Consider the following 17,821-nt stretch of genomic DNA (forward strand, 5'->3'; position numbering starts at 1 on the left):
TTAAAACATAGATTGAATTGTATAATTAGTTTATCATACAAATGTGCATGAAACAAACACAACAGGGGGGTTAAACATGAAGACCCTAAAGCTGGTCACCTAAACTTAATAGAAGAAAGGTTGAATGGTAAAAGCTTGTTTGGCTCTGTGCATTCAAAGCTAACTAACACAACAGGGTTTATTTTTTACTATGCAAGATTGTTCAAGTGGTTGCTTGTCAACTTCACTTTAAGACACAAGGATGTTGACATCATAGTGCTATCCCAGCAAAGAGGTCGTCTGATTCTACTCTCAACATGATTTTAAACTTACTTTTTGCACATTGAGATGTTAAAGTGTTTTTAGCCCTAGAAAGTGTAACAACAGCTGTCTAGCCAGTGTTGTATTTAAAAAGACAAAAACGTTCCCCAAATAAACCCTTCCCTAAATAATTAATTAGCTGGAAAGTGTAAAAATAAAAGATGAAAATGCAATTCTGTGTAATCAAAAAACAATGAACGATGTTTAAACCATTTAAACGTGAACCTGCCACACTCAATAACTTACTATTTTTGTTTAACCAAGCTAACTGAGTGGCAGCGTCACCTTTAGTGTGAAGGGAACAAATCAAAGCACATAAATAAACTTTCAATCAGGATTATTGTACAAGATGTAGTCAGGTATTAAGCTGCTTCTGATGCAGATACAGGTGATGTGGTTAACTGTAGTAACTTCAGGAGTGAGAAAAGAGGAGGTGACCAGGAGGCGTGTGCTGTCGGAGGAGAGTCTCCGCCCTCCGGAGCGGAGCAGGCTGCTGGATGAGCCGCTCAGCTTTCTGTGACTTCAGAAAACTGTCTGCACACACACCGTCCTTCCCTCAGCACTGCGCGCTCCTCCAAATTGGGATCACAGATCTTGTGAGCGGTGGATTTTAATAGCTGGATGCTGCTGGTCACACTTCCGAGGAAGACCGAACAGATCTGCTTTTTTGTTTTGTTTTTAATTTGAATCCGAGGCTCCAGCAGTCCGAGGCTTCCCCCAAAAAAACCGGCTGATAAGAGACATTTGTGAAGGGACACAGATTGTCACAAGCAGAGGTTTCGGCGCTGAGGTAAGAGACGTGTCGCTGCTTTACAAAAAAGTGTCTGAACTTTAATGCTGGGAGGTCTTATGATGGTATGTTGTGCCTCTTGTTGGTTTTCTTCACTGTCTTGTTTCTGAACGGGCTCTTTATTCATATCAGTGTGTTCAATGGGCGATGTTGTGCATAGTGTTTGATTGCAGCTTACTTTGTGCTGTAAGTTCCCCCCCCCCCCCCCCCCCAGATGAGCTGCAGAGACATTAAAGACTGATGCTTTGTCATGCGGTGCCAGAGAGCGATTGTTAAAGTCGTTTATTCGGCTGGTAAAGCAGTCAGACTTGAGTTCACCCCCAGTCACGACGGCGTTGTTTTCTTTCAGGAATAACCAACATAAACAGTAGGCCTATGCCTAAATAACCCCAGGTTACTGAGTGTGCCCCTTTTTCGCTTCTGTGAAGTTTGATTTACTATGCAGTCTACTTATAATAGTGGGTCATAGTATGAGAAACATGACATCAGGGTGAAATCCGGAGCGATGTGTGTCACTTCTCCAAGCTGGCGTCCTTCCCACGGGGGTCCAACCATAACCGAGGAGGAGATGTGTGGGGTCACCACCAGATGGATGTCTCGGAAGGCGCTACCTTTGCTGTAGGGCATGATGTGTTCAGTCAGTTTGCATTAATCACACTGATACATCATCCCAAACTATCTGATCCTTCCACTCTGTCTGATCTCCACTGAATTGAACGTGACACATTCAAGAGTTCTGCGAAGGAAAACTCAAGACTGTTACTGAGGAGACTCTTCACATGTGATCTTTCAAGTGATTTCAGGGTTTCGTCACTGGTTCATCCAAAAGTTTTGCTAAAGAAAGTGCAGGTATATAGCAGAGAACATTTCTGCAAACTCACTCAGAAATGTGTGTGGTTACAGTAACATCTGGAAATCAGGTTAAAATCAGATTTAGCTTAAAGAGATTGGCCCCCGAGGGACCTATTAACACACACCATAGTCCAGGTGAATGCTGGATTTTCTTGCCTCAAGTTAAAGTCTCACACTTGCTCCAGCTCTCTGCCTCCCCGAGGGCTGGCTCAGTCTGTCAGTAAAAGGAGAGAGAGAGGAGTCAAATCACGCTCAGCAATCTCCTGTCATGATTAATGAGCTGATATACCGCTGCATCATGTCAAGATTTACTCATTATTTGTCTTTCTTCACTCTCTGTTCCACCCTCCTTTTTTTCCCTCCCAAAACCTAATTATCGGCAGTGAACAATTTGTTGAGAGAAACTGGAAACAGAGGCATGTTTGTTCCTCATGTTGTGGGTGAACATTTGTTTTGTACTGCTTGAGGAAAAAAAAAAAAAAAGCAACAGTAGTATTGATGCTTTTGGAGCAGCTGCCAGCCCGGATGACTAAACTCCGCCTGAAGCCGTTCGCATCCTCAGCTTGATTCACATGAGTGTTGGGAAATCGTTGAGTTGCTCAGACACACACAAGTGATGTCTGTGGGATACAAGTACAAATGCAAACAATGAGGTTTGTAAACCTACAATGTAAATTACACAAAGGATAAAGGTTAGCAGCAACAATGTGGAGGAGAGCAATTAGGAGGGAGTGTGTTTGAGTGTATTTCACATCTCCTGTGAGCCAAGCTGGTATTTATTCCGCCTACAGACACAGAGCACCTGGTGTGAGTCTTGCCACTGGTGATCAGTGCCCCCATTTTAATCATACCTCTGATAATGTGTTGCTCTTAATCACACATTCACAGAGCCAGTGATGGAGACAAAGAGCAAAAATGAGTGAACAGAAAAGGGAGTGTAAGAGTGTGTGGGGAATTCACTTTTCTTGGCAGAGACAGAAAAGTGAGAATTTCTAGTGTATGGCAGCTCCTGCAGAGAGACACAGGGTGACTGACTTGATGCCGCCTGGCCTGAAAGGGCTCTGCTCATTAAAGGCCTGAAATTAATCAATCTGCCGTTCCACATGGTTGGGTGCCTGCCTCAGATTTCTGTCCCCACCCTCCTCTGCAACCTCTCCCCTCTCACACTTCCAATACAGATTGATATGCCAGCAAATTAGGCTTCTCCTGCCTTTTTTGGCCATGTCATTCCATCACTGGCCCTGATTTCACATCCTCAGCCTCCTCTGTCTGTCTCCCCCCTGAATCATCTCATCTATTATTCTTTTCTTCCTTATTCCCCCATCTTCCTTCTTCTTCTTCTTCTTCTTCTTCACCCCCCTCCTCATCCAGCCTGCTAGGCACGTCTGTATCCGTATCGATGGGTTCGGAGCAGCAATGTAGTAGGGGGAAACGAGGCTGGGTCATCAGTCTTCGCTTGCCTTCCCCTGTATCAGCCTCATTGCTACCGCAACAGCGGTCCGTAGAGAGCCCGGAACTAAATGGAGTATCTATTGGCTCAATGAGAAAATTGCTTTTTTCGATTGCTAGAGGACCCTTCATTTAATGTGTGTGATGCAGAGGACTCGGCCAGTAATGGGTTCAGCATCTTTGTTGTCAGGAGACAAGAGAAAATGAAATTTGCTTTTCAGCTGGCAGAAATAATTTACTCTAAGCAAGGTGTATTTTTCCTCAGCTGTTTAGCAGCCATAAAGGTGTGTGTGTGTGTAAGTGTAATGTCTGCACTGTGTTTTTCAGAGCACCAAATGTCCAAACACTGCTTGGTGCTGAAGGCAGTTTTAGCTAAAGGTCATGTCATATCAAAAACTCGGCTGCCCTATAAAGCAGCCTGCTTTGGTGACTTGCTGAAGCTACATTTTTTGTATTCATCAAGTTACTTTTAACCTCTTTAATCAATATTTAAAAAAGGGGAATTGGGTCCAAATTGAAGACGCTCTGGAACTACAAGTGTTAGCCATAATGGAATCCTTCTGGCATCATATGGCAATTAAAAATCCAATTTTAAATTTAACTCCACAGATAAATTTGATAGTGGATATTATTTGGTCAATATAGCTGTATCACAGATATGTAGGTATTGGCGCATATGTTTTTAAAATGTGTGCATTCGCAGTTCACTTCTGTGTACAAGTGCACAAAAAACACATACTGTCAGCTTTCAAGTCGTACATTGGTAATGCTATAGTTTTTGATTAGCCTTTTGTTTCAGGGAGAATTGCTTCATAATCCAGTAATATTCTCACATTCATGCATTCCTCTAGCCTTTGCGTGTCTCTATCTGGGCCAGGAAACAGAATGACCTAAGCGTTGGGCAGCTGGCAGCCCGAGAGTTCACCAAGAGCAGGAAGCTGAGGGGCCTCTCTCTGCTGATGTTTCCTTTTTATCAGAAGGAAGCAGGCCGGCTGTTTGTGCTCAACCTCACAATTCTTTGTGCTTATCTTGCGTTCAGCCTATTTCCCTCCGTAATGGCTGTGCTGAGCAGGTAATGAGGTAAAAGGTGTGTATTTGAGACAAGCTGGGCGCAGCAGATAGCAGAATATCTCCAACGGGCTCTGGGCTCGGGAGGCGCTTAGTTGAGGGTTCACTCAGACCCACGTTTCAAGATGTACAAATCAAATCAATCTTAAAATCCCCCCAGCCATCTTTCCCTCTGCATAATGTTTTCAGACCTAATAAACCGTGTCACTCAGGTGTCCATTAAAGGCTGTTGGAGTAGACCTGCTGGTCATTGCACAAAGTGAGGATACTCACTAAATCCCTATGGCTCTGCTGGAAGGTTTCTCCATGACCTCCTTCTCTATTTCATCCCCCAGATGTAGTCAACATTCAGAGAGGGGTTTAGCTTCACTGGAGAATCTGGAATAGGTATGAATATGACACAGGGAGATTACCTGCCCGGCTTTAGAGAGCCTGCAGAAAACTGTGATCCTGATCCACTGAATGATGCACACGTTTAAGCTGCTGTCTGAAAGTGCAATGGCATGGCACCACACCGCTCTTTAATGTCTGTGAATAAAATGGTGGTATTTGTTTTTTCTTTGCCTGATGAACAACCATTTCTTCATGGTTTCACACTATAGTGCTGGTTGACTCAGATTGGACTTAGCATTGCTATACAGATGGGCAGAAGGCTGCTAATCAAGTTGCTCCAGGAAGTAGGAGTTCAATGTATACGCCTGCGATTTTTCCCCCCACCCTCTCTTTCTAACAATGAAGCCTTTCACTGTAGATTATATTTGCTACTAATTAAAACATTTTCATAGATAAAGAACTGTTGTGCGACTTACTTCATCTTTTTCTTGCTTAAATTGCTTGGTTCCTGTTAGGGAGCACTGAAGACTCAACGTTGAGAGCAATCCATATTCAACACAAATGGAGGATTGTCTTCTTTGAATAAAACCCAGAAGGAAAGATTGTGTACATAGAAAAACATGTTTGTCTGTTTTAGGAATAGATTTAATGAGTAGAACCAAGATTATAGCCGGAATATGCTTTTTATGCTTTTTTTAATGTATGGAAACGAGGTGTTTCAATGTGCTTAATTTTACAATAGTAGAGAATTATGTTACAAAACTGTCTACATTTGTTTGTTTGCTCTGTTGAGTGTTCTATTTTAGGTTTCGTAGAGGTGCTCTGTTAATTTTTGTTATTGTGTATTAGTTTATAAAAATGTCAGTTGGGTATTTCAATCGTTTTTCAAGCCACTTTCTAGTAAAATCCCTCAATTTGTGCTTTGGATGGATGAACCAATGTTTGATGAAATGACATGAAATGTTATACTCTTAACTCGTCAATTCATCGGTGAAGAAGTTTTTATAGTAAAATGAGACTTTCAAAGATGCAGCAGTGTCATTCCTTTGGTCACTCATCCACTGTTTGTCAAAACAGCCTTAGTTGGTTATAATGTGAAAAAATGTAGTTACAGCCTTATTTGTGTGACCAAAGAAATGCAGATGATCTCAGCAACAGGGGAGAATTATGGTTTTCAAAAGCATTTCGGTCTCCTATTGTAGATAGGGTAGTGTTGACCATGGGTGTTTTTTGGCAGGTCTGTGGTTGTCAGAAGGTAAACGCTTTTTAATGTAGCAAATAAAAAAGGCCAATGCAATTGATCTAGATGCAATGTTTATTGGCTGTAGTCTGAGGAAGCGGTATATAAGTTTTTCTTAATCTGCATATGAGAAAAGATAACAATCTGGTTTTGGATGTGGCTGCTCAAAAACAATTCCATTTGTATGTCTCACGCTGCAAAGTCAGACTGTACACAAAGACAGGCGGCGGAAAAGGAAGGCTTGGACTGGATATCCATTTTTAGTAACCCAGGAATCCACTGGTTAAACAGGAAGACCAGAAATATTGTCTGTCGCTGCCAGAAACAGGCGTAAGACAATATTATATGGGTAAAAGCAGTCCTTTGAAAACCTTTGTGACTTAAATTCAGTTTTTGCAGTATATTTTATAACATTACTGATGCTGAGGCACACAAAAATCCACTGTGCTTCATTTTCATCTCTTCTCTACTCATCTTTGGCAATTTTTCTGGGATGGTACTGTGAGCCGAGCTCGACCCAGATCTGTTTTTGCAGCCTCTCCCTGTGACTCATTGGTTCTAATGGTTCTCTTGTCTCCTGACTCAGGCATTTTCCAGATGAAATGGGACTCTCTCCCAGCTTCTGGTCCTTCTCTTTTTCTGTTGCTCCAACTACAACTGTGTCCCAACACCCCTCCCTTCTCCACCTCTCTCCTGTGTCTCCTTCTGTATTCCCATGTCCTCCACCCACTGTTACTGGAAAAGACCATATAGCTCTACAAGAATACCCTCATTAGTTATCTGTAGCTTCTCTTAATGTTTCCTATTTCATTACATATTCAGCTCTGCGTTTTTATGTCCTCTGCCTGAAGGGGAGGGGATCTAAGCCCCTAAATATCCTGTTTATTTTTAATCACTGACGATGGGCTGCACAGTATAATGTGATAAGATAATTGTTACTTGCAAAAACAAACACATTCGCTGTAACCACTAATTTATGAGGTTATTTACAGTGCACAAATGATCGTCGGGATGGACAGCAGCGTGTTAATGATGACCCAGATAATTAACCTATTATTATTTTCAACAAATTAAATGCATGTCAGGTGTCGGAGCTGGATGTATGCTCATTAGCTCACTTTCTCTTCTGGGGTTGATGATTGGAGGCATGGTATGAAGCCAAGATGGTGCCATTAAATCAGATTTATATACACATGGAAAACTGTGGGTTGGTTTATGACGGAGCCTTGTTTGCTGGCCTGGATTTTCCAGAGTGGCCGAATTATAGAGTAGCACTGACAGATTTATTTTGAGCTTGATTTGGGTTTGCATCAGCTAATGAAACTTTGTCGTTCCAGTCAGTGATAACCAAACAAACCTCAAATACACAAACATGTGTACATAAAGCCGCCCCACAAACATCAACGCTGCTGGCAGAACTCTGATGGAAATAGGCTTGTATTTACTTTATATAGATTTTATGTCTGTTTGAGTCAAAGCGAAATGTTTAGCACAGCACAAAAAAACCTTAGCTAAGACAGGATTTTTTTTATTGAAAGTGAATGTTGTAAATTTCCGTAGACTTAATTGGGCTAATGTGATTCTCCCTCTCCCTTCCTGAATTCTGATTATGTGCATTTGTATTCAAATATCATTCCAGTGAAAGAGTAAGCTCCTTTTTTTTTAAACAGCCTCAGCATGCTTCTTTCTGCTCGGCTGGCTGCCTTTGAAGCCCACACACCTTGTCCATGGCATTGCTCCCTGCAGCTGCTGCAGAATAGCAGCAGAGTTACAGTCCCTCCCACAGGGCGAGGCTCTCACCGGTCTATCAGACATACGGGCTCCTTGTCAGTCTCCAAAGCATTGAGGGTACAGATCCTCGTTTGATTTTTAGTTTTTTTTAAAGCACAGCGAGTTTCATCCACCTGGAGAAACTCGGGGGAAGGGCCGTCTAATGATGTCTCCTACCAGGATCACAAGCCTCCCACACAAACACTGATGTTTCAGGCCGGCTTGTTTTAGAACGGGAACTGAAAATCTTTAGAGCTTATAGACATGAAGCGGTGTGAGGTGAGGGCCATCTGCCTGTTTGCATATAGAGCCTCTCTAGTGGTTTGCTTTGCTTGTGTGATAATGTTATCTCACCTGAGGTTACGCCACATTAAGTCCTCTTGTGTTCGAGTGTGATGCAGATGTGCTTTCTATGCAGATGTTTATGTCGGTGTTCCTCCAGTGTCATTCTGTTTATTGCCCACAATCACACCTTTAGACCACACGTCACTGAACCAAGAAGAAAAAAGGGGCGCTGAACTTTTACTATGGAGCCTTTAAAAAAAATTATAATATCCATTTACTGCCATTGTCCAGTGACATCATGCTCAGGATGGGACTGCTGTTAAAATGACAAACTGCTAGCTTGACATACAGCACAATGTAACTCTGACATTTTTCACAGTTGAGTGTCTCTGTATTAGTTTATTATTGTGAGGCGATGAGGCCCGACAATTGTCAGATAGCCTACCCTTAATTTAGACAAGTTACAAGTGGAATACATAGCACAACATAACACATTGGTCAGAGACAAATGGCCTGTGCACAGTGAACTAGGGCTGTCCAGTTGACACAACCTTTGCTAACAATACAGACCAGTTTGTTAGGGTTTTTCAGAGATGGTACTTGTACACTTGCCTTCCTTGCTTCTTATTTGATGATGCATTTACATGCCTGAACAGCCTCCTGCATGTCTGACTGAATAATAGCCTCTCCCATTTAACAGCGGATCAAATGTACATGTTGCAGACCGTTATTTTTACTCCTGAAAGGGGAAAAGTATTAGACCAGGCGCTGTACTACCTCATGATTTTTTGATGCTGCTTTATGAAATTTTCAGCCTACTGCTACTTTTAAAGACAGCATTCACAGGTCAGTGCACTAAAACACAGCCTCTGTCCTTTGGGTAAACAGTCGGTCAATGCCAGGCGATGTGTTACGGCTATGAGCAAACCACCCGAGTACTTCAGAGGGAGTGTGCTGCATTTTATAAACCCAGTGGATCAAATTCAACAAGGAGTTCTTAAGAAGGCGGCATGGTCTTCTAAGAAGAAAATAGCAGAAAAGGATAAGAAGATCGTCTTTGCTGTGAAATAGTTCTTTGGGTAAACGCATGCACACCATAACGCATAATTCATTTTTCTCTAATCCTTACCACGCTGCATCTTCTCTTCTGCAATGCTTGAAGCCAACAAAGAGACAGACCACTGTGTCCCCATTTTAAAGTATATTAAAGTAGTTTGATCATGGAAACAGTATTTCCAGTCTTTCAGTCTGAACATTTCTGACTATGAATTCCTGGGGATCACCTTAACATGTGTTTGTCAGAGATATCACGGACACAGCAGGTGTGAAATTAAATTAGCTGTGGCTTTCATTGATTTAAGCATTATAAAAAAGAGCGCAGATGTCGTCAGGGATTTTTTTTTTTCAAGTGATGTCAGTTTCCCGGTGATTTGTCACCAGACAGGCCGGGAAGTCTTCCAACCTCATCTTGCCAACCGAGGTGTGACTCTTTAAAGTGTGAAATGTTTGAGGTTAAACATAAAGCACAGGAGTTCTTTTTCAAGATTTATTTTGTGCCAGAGAAACAGGTCTGGATCATCTTTCCTGATAACACTTTGCAGGAGTCAGATCCCATGTGAAATGCCTCAGCAGCAGTGTTGACGCCAAGGTAATTTTGGCGGATGTTTCTGAAAACCCCTCAAGCCATACAGTACAGAAGAATTAATAATCATTTGTCTGCAACTGGAAGAGCAGCTGTTGGCTCCAAACTGATACCCTAATTGGATAGAAATCAGAACGTGATTTAACACACAAAGAACAATTTTACATAACTCTCTTTAATACTTAAATAAGATGTCAATAGTCCGGCATGATCTCATTTGACCTCACCGCATAAAAATGATGCAATAAAGACACAATGACGGAGGTGGAAGCCAATGTTGTGAGCAATTACCAGAAACCACTTTTGCTTATCTCTGCAGGCAGTTTGGAATTGGACAAGCTGCTTTTTTTTAACATAACAAGAAACAGATGTCCAAACTTTTCTGTCTCAAACATCTCTGGGTTTGCTGTGCATACATTCACCACATCTAGAGTAACCCTGACCTCACCCTGGCTAATCCAGTCTGTATCATGAGCAATCACAACACCCCCTTCACTTATTTGGCCGGCTCTTTCTGTGTATAAATTTGTTTTATTTCTTATGGCAGGCACCAAAGGCCTGTTGTCTTTCCGACAAGCTTGACACTATGCAGACAGTGGGATATATTTCAAACTTAAAAAACATTTAACGTCTCCTCCGGTAACGGCAAATATCATAACACTGAATATCTTCTCTAATCTCCCCTTGCTTTGTAAATGTATTCCCTATTTGGTGGCTCGATCAACACAAGCCTTATGTTGGGATATATATATATTATTTTTTTTTTCGTTAAAAACATCTTTTAAAATATTAAGCATTAAGAAGATCTGATGATTGTTGCTTTAGTTTTGAAGTGCTATTCACATTTGCACTGTTTTTGCTTCAGTTTATAGATTCTCTCTTCGTACATCTTGAAGACAATTTGAAGGAGACTGTACAAAGCAACAATATGGAGGAATTCGTTTAAATCAATTTAGTGGCTCCAAAAACAAACTTCACTGTTGCATTGGTTGACAAGAAGGTGGTGCGAAGCCGGCAAAAACGTAAGAAACCAAACAACCATGCCAACTGACGAAGTACAATAATATTTACAGACCCTGCAGCCTGTTATTTGCAAAAGTGCATAATTGAGTGAGCTGCAGTAAGCGACTGTATCCACTGTATACAGGCTGCAAACCTAAGACATCTTCTAATAAATGAAGGCTTGTGTGCGAGCTTGTGCCACAAAGCTATAGGCCCTTCTTGCGAGATGACCACGGCCCGCTGCCAAACTTACAGTAATTAAGCTCTTATGTGCTCTGAAAAAGGAATTAAGAAAATCCAGCTGTAAGCCTGTAAAAACTTTCCCCAATATCAGTAATAATTGTTGTTTTCATAAACCAATCAAGCCTCTCTACCCCATGCATGCATGAGCCCACACTCGAAGCATGATCTGAAATCCGCTTCTGGACCAATGGCGCAAGTGCATGTAAGTGAGGGGCGTGGCTTTTGAGGGATCACAGAGGGTAGGAGGGTGAGTGAATACGTAGAACGGATAGGACGCTACTTTCAAAATCATGCTAGTTTTCTAAAATGACCAACCCTGCCTTTTAAATTGGCCTTCAAAACGATTACTTTGAGGTGGGAAATGGACGTATTGTTGCTTTAAATAAGCAGAAGAGCAGGGCTGTGTTCCCCCATAAATATCCCAGCTGTGGTTACCCCTGTGGTCATGTTACAGTAGTGGAGAGCACATAATGGGCTGTTTATTTATAACTGTAAGGTTGCAGCAGGCTGAAAGGAGGAACTGTTTTCGAGCTAACTCTGCACTGCATACATTAGTCAGAATGTCACCTTTATCCCCAATTAATACTCAAGACAACATCGGCAGCATTTGCTGAAGCAAGACAGTTGTCAGTAGCTCCTAGCTGATAGAATTTTAAGTAAGCTTGGCAGCTGTTATTTTACTATTCAGAACTTGTTATCTGCATATGCTGCATGAGCAGGTTCATCAACAAGCTGCAGTGTTTTAAATTATGGCTGTTTTCACATTATTTTGTGTTTTAGTCTTAAATCAAACCATCGTTTCAATAGGTTTGACCCCACTGTGCCCGTTGTTCCACTGACCACATTCTTCTCCACACAATTGCCTCAGATCCATCATGTTTTGCGGTGTAAACCTATTGACTTGTATCTCTTTGGGGACCTAATCTTGGCCCGCCTCCAAGCAGCTCAGTTTCCATCCTCTCCCCATCTTTCCTCTGTCTCCCATAAATCAATGTGTTGTAATTGCATAAACTCCCTTTCCCACAGCTCGGCCCTGCAGCTGACAGAAAGTGTTTCACTATCGCCAGTTAACCTTAACCCACTGATTCCCACCACCGCCTTGTGAAACTTTTATTCAGGCCTTTTAAATATCTCTATTTGCAGAGCTTTCTTTTATTGGTAATGTTTGATGTTTTATGCATTGTTTTTCCAAGCAGCAGGGTGGTGGAAGTTATCTCTCTCACAGCTGGTACTGACTGTTTACATCTGGCTAATACACTCTAAGCTCGGCAGATTAAATCTCATTTCTCTGAGTGCTTTTTGTGTTGAGCCAAGCATGATTTCTCCTGACGTCTCCCCTCTCGTGGCTCCCTCGGTCTGTCAAAGGAATGTTTTTTTTAAGTACTTCTGCGTTTTCACAAGATTGTACCCTGGAAATTGTCCAACCCTCTTTTTCCACATCTCAGTCCCTTCTGACTTTCTCCTGGGATTCACTCACAGGCAGGAGATCTCGTCAAAGGATGTTTTTCAACTATCTGTGCTGCAGGTACCGAGCTCAGAGTCATCCAACGAGGATAGGAGTGAATCTTAACTTTTTTTTTTCTCTCATTCTAACTGTTCAGAATTCGTCTTTATCCTGTTTTCATCTTCTGCTGCTCTAGTAATCCCCACTGCCATCCGTCTCACACTTCTCTTCCGCAGAACACGTGCGATAAAGCGGTTTTCCTGCCCCTCATGCAGAAGCAGAAACACATTTTCAAGCTTTTTGGCCATTAGTGCAGACTCATTTGACAGTGTGTGAGACAAAAAGCTCGAGTCATTTCCACTGTGATTTTGTGAGTTTGTCAGAGCTTGTTACCTGCCATCACCACATGCAGGACGAGGCAGATGAAGGATTCAGAAGGATTCAGGTTTTTGTGGCACATGTGAAGCTTTACGAGGAGGTCCCAGGGTGGCACGCCTATGGGCTGAGGAAATGATCCAGATGCAAAGCTTCTGGCTCTCGTAACCCAGTGGGACACCTGCCCTGCTGCTCCTGTACAGCCCTCGAACTCAGACGACTATCTCTGTGCGCAGCAACTTCACTTTGAAATGGTTTTGATTACTAGTTTCTCTTTGCAGCTTTTTAGATTAATGTGGCTTTGATTAGTTAATTACTAAACAATACTACTTTGCCAGCAATCGTGGTCTTCAGATGAGATGGCCTTATTTGCTACAACAAGGTGATAAATCTGTGGTCATGTGTATCCAGAGTATTTTGGTTTCAGTTTTCTTTTGTCCATGTTGAACAACAGGTTGATTCCTGTACTTAACTTCTTCTTGTTTTGGGCAGAGTTACTGGCTGTATTACTGTGACAATCAACATTGCCATTACAGAGTTATGATATCCAAAATACCATCAGATCTTTGATAGAAACTGGGCAGCGATCTTGCCATCTGCCTCCATGGATGTTTATACTTTGCATAGTAATGTGACCCATATGTTTGTGCTCATAAACAAGGAAGTCATTGTGTTGTTTCAGCCCGGTATTCATAGCATTGTTTTTCCACATCTGATCATGGCTGAAACAACAACTTGAAGCCTCAAACATGCCAAGTATAAATATATTTGCTGGATTCAATCAATCAATTAGAGATACTTACTGCTGTGATATGAATGTTAGTATAGAGTGCTCTGCTGGGTGTGCTCTGTTAGGAATGCAGTGAAAACCATCAGCAATGGAAACCAGACACACTGGGCCTCCAGTTCTGGGCTGAACTGATGTTGTAACTAGCAGGCAAAAATCCAAGTGTCCCTCAGCCTAATTTTTTAAGTTAAACTTTCTTTACCGAGATCTTTTTTAATAATGTTCTCAGCTGTGTCAACGTTTTGTTTTTCCATTGGCATTGCCACGTGAGTTCTGCAAAGTGGTCATGGAGCAGAACTTTTTGTGCACACAAGCAAAAATGCTCCAGTCGTGCATGTGGAGGAGCCTCCACTTGTTTTTAATTATAAAAAATAAGCTGCATGTGGTCCCAGTGGGCCGAGAACCTGTTTCCACTTCTTGTATGTCTTTAGCATAGAGATGTTAACCACATTGTTAGCCAGTTGGCTAAACAGCCGAGTGAATGTACCACACAGAAGCATCAATGTGAGGGCATATTCAAGACAGATATTCAAGTTACAGGTAACGTAGGAACATTCTCTGACGTTGTCTGGTATTAATCATTGGCAAAATGATCCTTGTTACACAATCTGATTTTAAGATATATTCAGAACCTGATGCTTTGTTTGAATGTTTTAAAACATTTTATCGAGGCCAGAAATGGTTACCAGATGTGTCTTAGACACACTTTAAATGGCTGATTTGACTTCTAATATAAATGTGTCTGCATATTGCTACAGTCAGTGTCTTTGTAGTATTAAGGAAATGTTCTTTAGTACCAAATACTTTGAATTCGATCTTCCACTTTTATTGGGGCAGAAATATGTCTATAGACTACACAAAAAACAACCTGCTTAGGAATGTGTACATAGTTAACATCCTTTTTTTAAAAGAGTGAACATGTTTGGTTCTTAATAATGCTGAAATAAATAGTTAATCAATAAATTGATTATCAGAAGATGAAATTCTGACAATTCAATTAATTCTGATTCATCCCTTCTTTCTGTTAATCATATTCTGATTTTATCATCAATTATGTCACATATTTCTTGTTTGATTTGTTTGTCTCATAAAATAAGACATTTTTGACATTGGACGTAAGGAGCTTGTGACAGTGATAAACTAGTTTCAATACTTTTTATTTTATAGACCAAAGAAGCATTTAAGAAATTGAAAACATGGGAGGGCAATCCTGTCACAAAGAAAGCAATCTTTTATCATCAGTTAGAGTACTCCAAACTTTTCATAAAAGCATGTCATTGCTCTGCCAGTCTTTGATCTGATTAGATTTGATTACACTTCTACCCTGTTGTCTTTTGTGCCCTTATAACTGTGAAAAATCCTCCTGAGGGAGGACTTTATGCACACTTTGTCGTTGGGCTGGCAGCTTGGATCTTCATCTCTGCACATCAATAAGTTGGAGGCTCTGTGAGCTGCGTGATTTTCAAGCTTTACTGGGCTTTAGGATTTAACTGGAATGGAAATGCTTATCGTGCAACTGTTCATCATCTGTGGGTAGGAGGAGACGGTGAACAAACTGGTGAGAATTTAACAGTCCCAGCCCTCTCAGTGTATGTAGTAATGAACTCTTACCTTGCTTTGGAAGGCTGCACTGCTCGTATCCTTGCTGTGTTTTTGTAACCCTCACTAAAAAAAGCCTTCCTCTTAATTGTATCCCACGGGGCCCAGAGCTCTCAGTATTCACAGCCTTTCCTGTCCCTTGTTCTGATCCTCCCCCTCTTCCAACCTTCGCCCCATCATCCCAATTCGACAGGTCTTTCCTCTTTAATCGCCCAACTTCAAAGCGGTGTTGTGATGCCCCTCTAGGCCCCCGGCTCCTCAGAGGCAGGGGGGAGCTAGCCTTTGGGGCCTGGGAAGTATAGGGTGAAAGTGTCTTGGTGTACCAGCCGGTGAGTTAAGTTAGACAGGCACGGGTTAAAGTAAAGAACAACAAGTAATTCAGCTGCTGTTCTTCATCATGTTGTCACGAGAGAATTCTGTGTTGTGTAATTATAGCAGTGAGTTTTAGATGTTTTAAAAGCTCTGTTTAAGACCCCTCTAGTCGTTCTTTGATAAGGGCATCTTTGAAGAGGTGCTGCTACAAAGAGAGGACGCCTGGCTAATGTTTGCCATGGACTTACCCAGGAGGTGGACGCAACTGTCAGCTTTCATGATCATCAAAATAGCAATTTCCAGGAGCTGCATTCATGTTAGTGTTCCCATTTAGCTCAAGAGAATTAAAAGGGAAAACAAAATGTGTTTTGATTTGCATCTTTTAGCTGTTATCACTGTGTTCTCTAAATGTGTGCTGCAACCTGCTGTAGTGAGGAAAACAAAGAGAAGAGTGCTATGGGCTTAGAGGAGATTCTGAGTGATTAATTGAGCATTGCCCCATGATCAGAGTGTGGAGTGTTTCTCTATTGAAGTGGTTTATCTTTATCCCTGCTGGTTGGCTCGAACTATTGCTTCAATAAATCCAGATGAGCTCAGGTGACAGTTCTGTCCTTAATAAAGCATTTACTCAAGAGATGTATAACTCTTTTGTTGCTCTTATCCTCATTTCTTTCATATTAGCCCATACTGTCAGAATTTGCATACAGATCACCAGGGCGAGCAGACATCCACAGCTGTACATTTTTATTTCACATTATTAAATTGTTCGTACAGGTTTGATTCAGGGCTGTTAAAATCCCCCACTGGTGTTTTACAATAAATTAGGTGTTGCCTCTACAGCTTGGAGGTTTTCTTTTGTCAACAGCGGTAAGAAATTGAGGTCAAAACCCGTCGGCGAGGTGTAGATGGAAGAATTGTCGCTTCCTTCCTAATTTTTCCTGCCTACTTCCTGTCCCCAAAGGAAGTGTCACACATCAAACTCGTGCTGTTCTCTGACATTTGACATCAGCCAAGCTGCCCGTCTGGTTGGCAGGAAGAGGTGACTTATGGAGGTGAAAAGAAAAATGTTGTCCTAAGCTAATGCTGCATTTAGTAGAGGATGGGGTATGTGCAAAATTAACTAATTTCTGCTTTGGTTTGCCAGATCGTGTTCCAAGAATATGGATGTTAAAGTGGCAACACTCGAAGACATGGCGAAAAGCAAACGGCTTGTTTTGAGGCAAGAAATGATGGGTCGTGCACATATTCAACAATCAGTTAGACCCAACCAAAGTACCCTGAGAAAAATTAGAACAAGAATGTAAAAAAAGCTTTTACCCAGAACAGATCCAAACTGACAAAAAAAAAAAAAAGCATGAACTCTGCAGCAGCAGGAAGTCGTATTTTCACTGAACCAAAAACAAAACGACTCAACTGACTGAAAACTTCATGCCAGGAAATAAAATGTTTCTGTGAATCACATTTCAAAAAGTGATTGAAATTTAAGAACATACATCTTTCTAAATGTCTACTTATTTCATTAAATCACCCATATATTATGGTGCGCCATATGATTTAGACGTACATTGCTCAAATCCATTCAGATTAGGGTTTCAGGTTATTGTTTAGAACAGTATGAGACACTGAGTCAAGACTGGTAAATAAGATAAGACTTTTTCATTTTCCTCTGCTGGCTCTTGTGAATTTGAGCTGAGCCATGGGGAACAACTACATTAAATACTGTATGTAGAAGCACATAATTTATTATGTGCCACTGTCTTGCGCACAGAATAGATGTTGGTGATGCAATGATATTGTCAGAGCCTGAAATATCAGCCTAGGCTAATCAATTACTGGCTGCCTTGATGTTTAAATTGCTCGTGGGCTTAAATGTCAATGACTAGCTGGCGAGAGAGATTTATTTAAAAAGGAAAGCCATTGAGCGGATGTAGATGAAACCTTTTCTCTGGTGCTGAGTTGTTCCACGCTTTGTCGGACCCTCAGTGGCGTGGCCTTTATAGTTTCCCTCGAGGGTTCGTCCTATTGTTGTGCTTTCTCAGCCGCCTGACGTCGATCTCTCTTCTCAGCCCCATAACCGATTCAATGAGGCTCCGCGATCGGATTGGTGCTCCACTTTCCTGTGAAAGGGTTTCCATGGAAACCGAAAAAAATAATGCAGACCCTCGCCACTGTTGCTCTCAAACAGCTAATAGCTCTCTAAACATGGGGTCCAGGAGAGATAGCACTGCAACAGGCTTCAGAGTAAAATGTTGGCCACGATGATGCTTGGTACCAAATTACGGGCACAAGGATGACAGGTCTGCACCTGTTTGCTGCCGTTATTGTAAACT

General features: G+C 41.6%; 1 protein-coding gene across 1 annotated transcript in view; it reads left to right on the forward strand.

The window, feature by feature from the left end:
• The first annotated feature begins 739 nt into the window (after positions 1-739).
• Positions 740-17,821, forward strand: part of tspan18b (tetraspanin 18b) — a 30,916-nt gene continuing 13,834 nt past the window's right edge. Inside the window, exon 1 of the mRNA XM_079345332.1 lies at positions 740-1,090. The gene's annotated coding sequence lies outside the window, so the exon portion shown is untranslated. The remainder of the gene's footprint in view (positions 1,091-17,821) is intronic.

This window comes from Symphodus melops, assembly GCF_947650265.1.
Source record: "Symphodus melops genome assembly, chromosome: 6".
Classification (NCBI taxonomy): domain Eukaryota; kingdom Metazoa; phylum Chordata; class Actinopteri; order Labriformes; family Labridae; genus Symphodus; species Symphodus melops.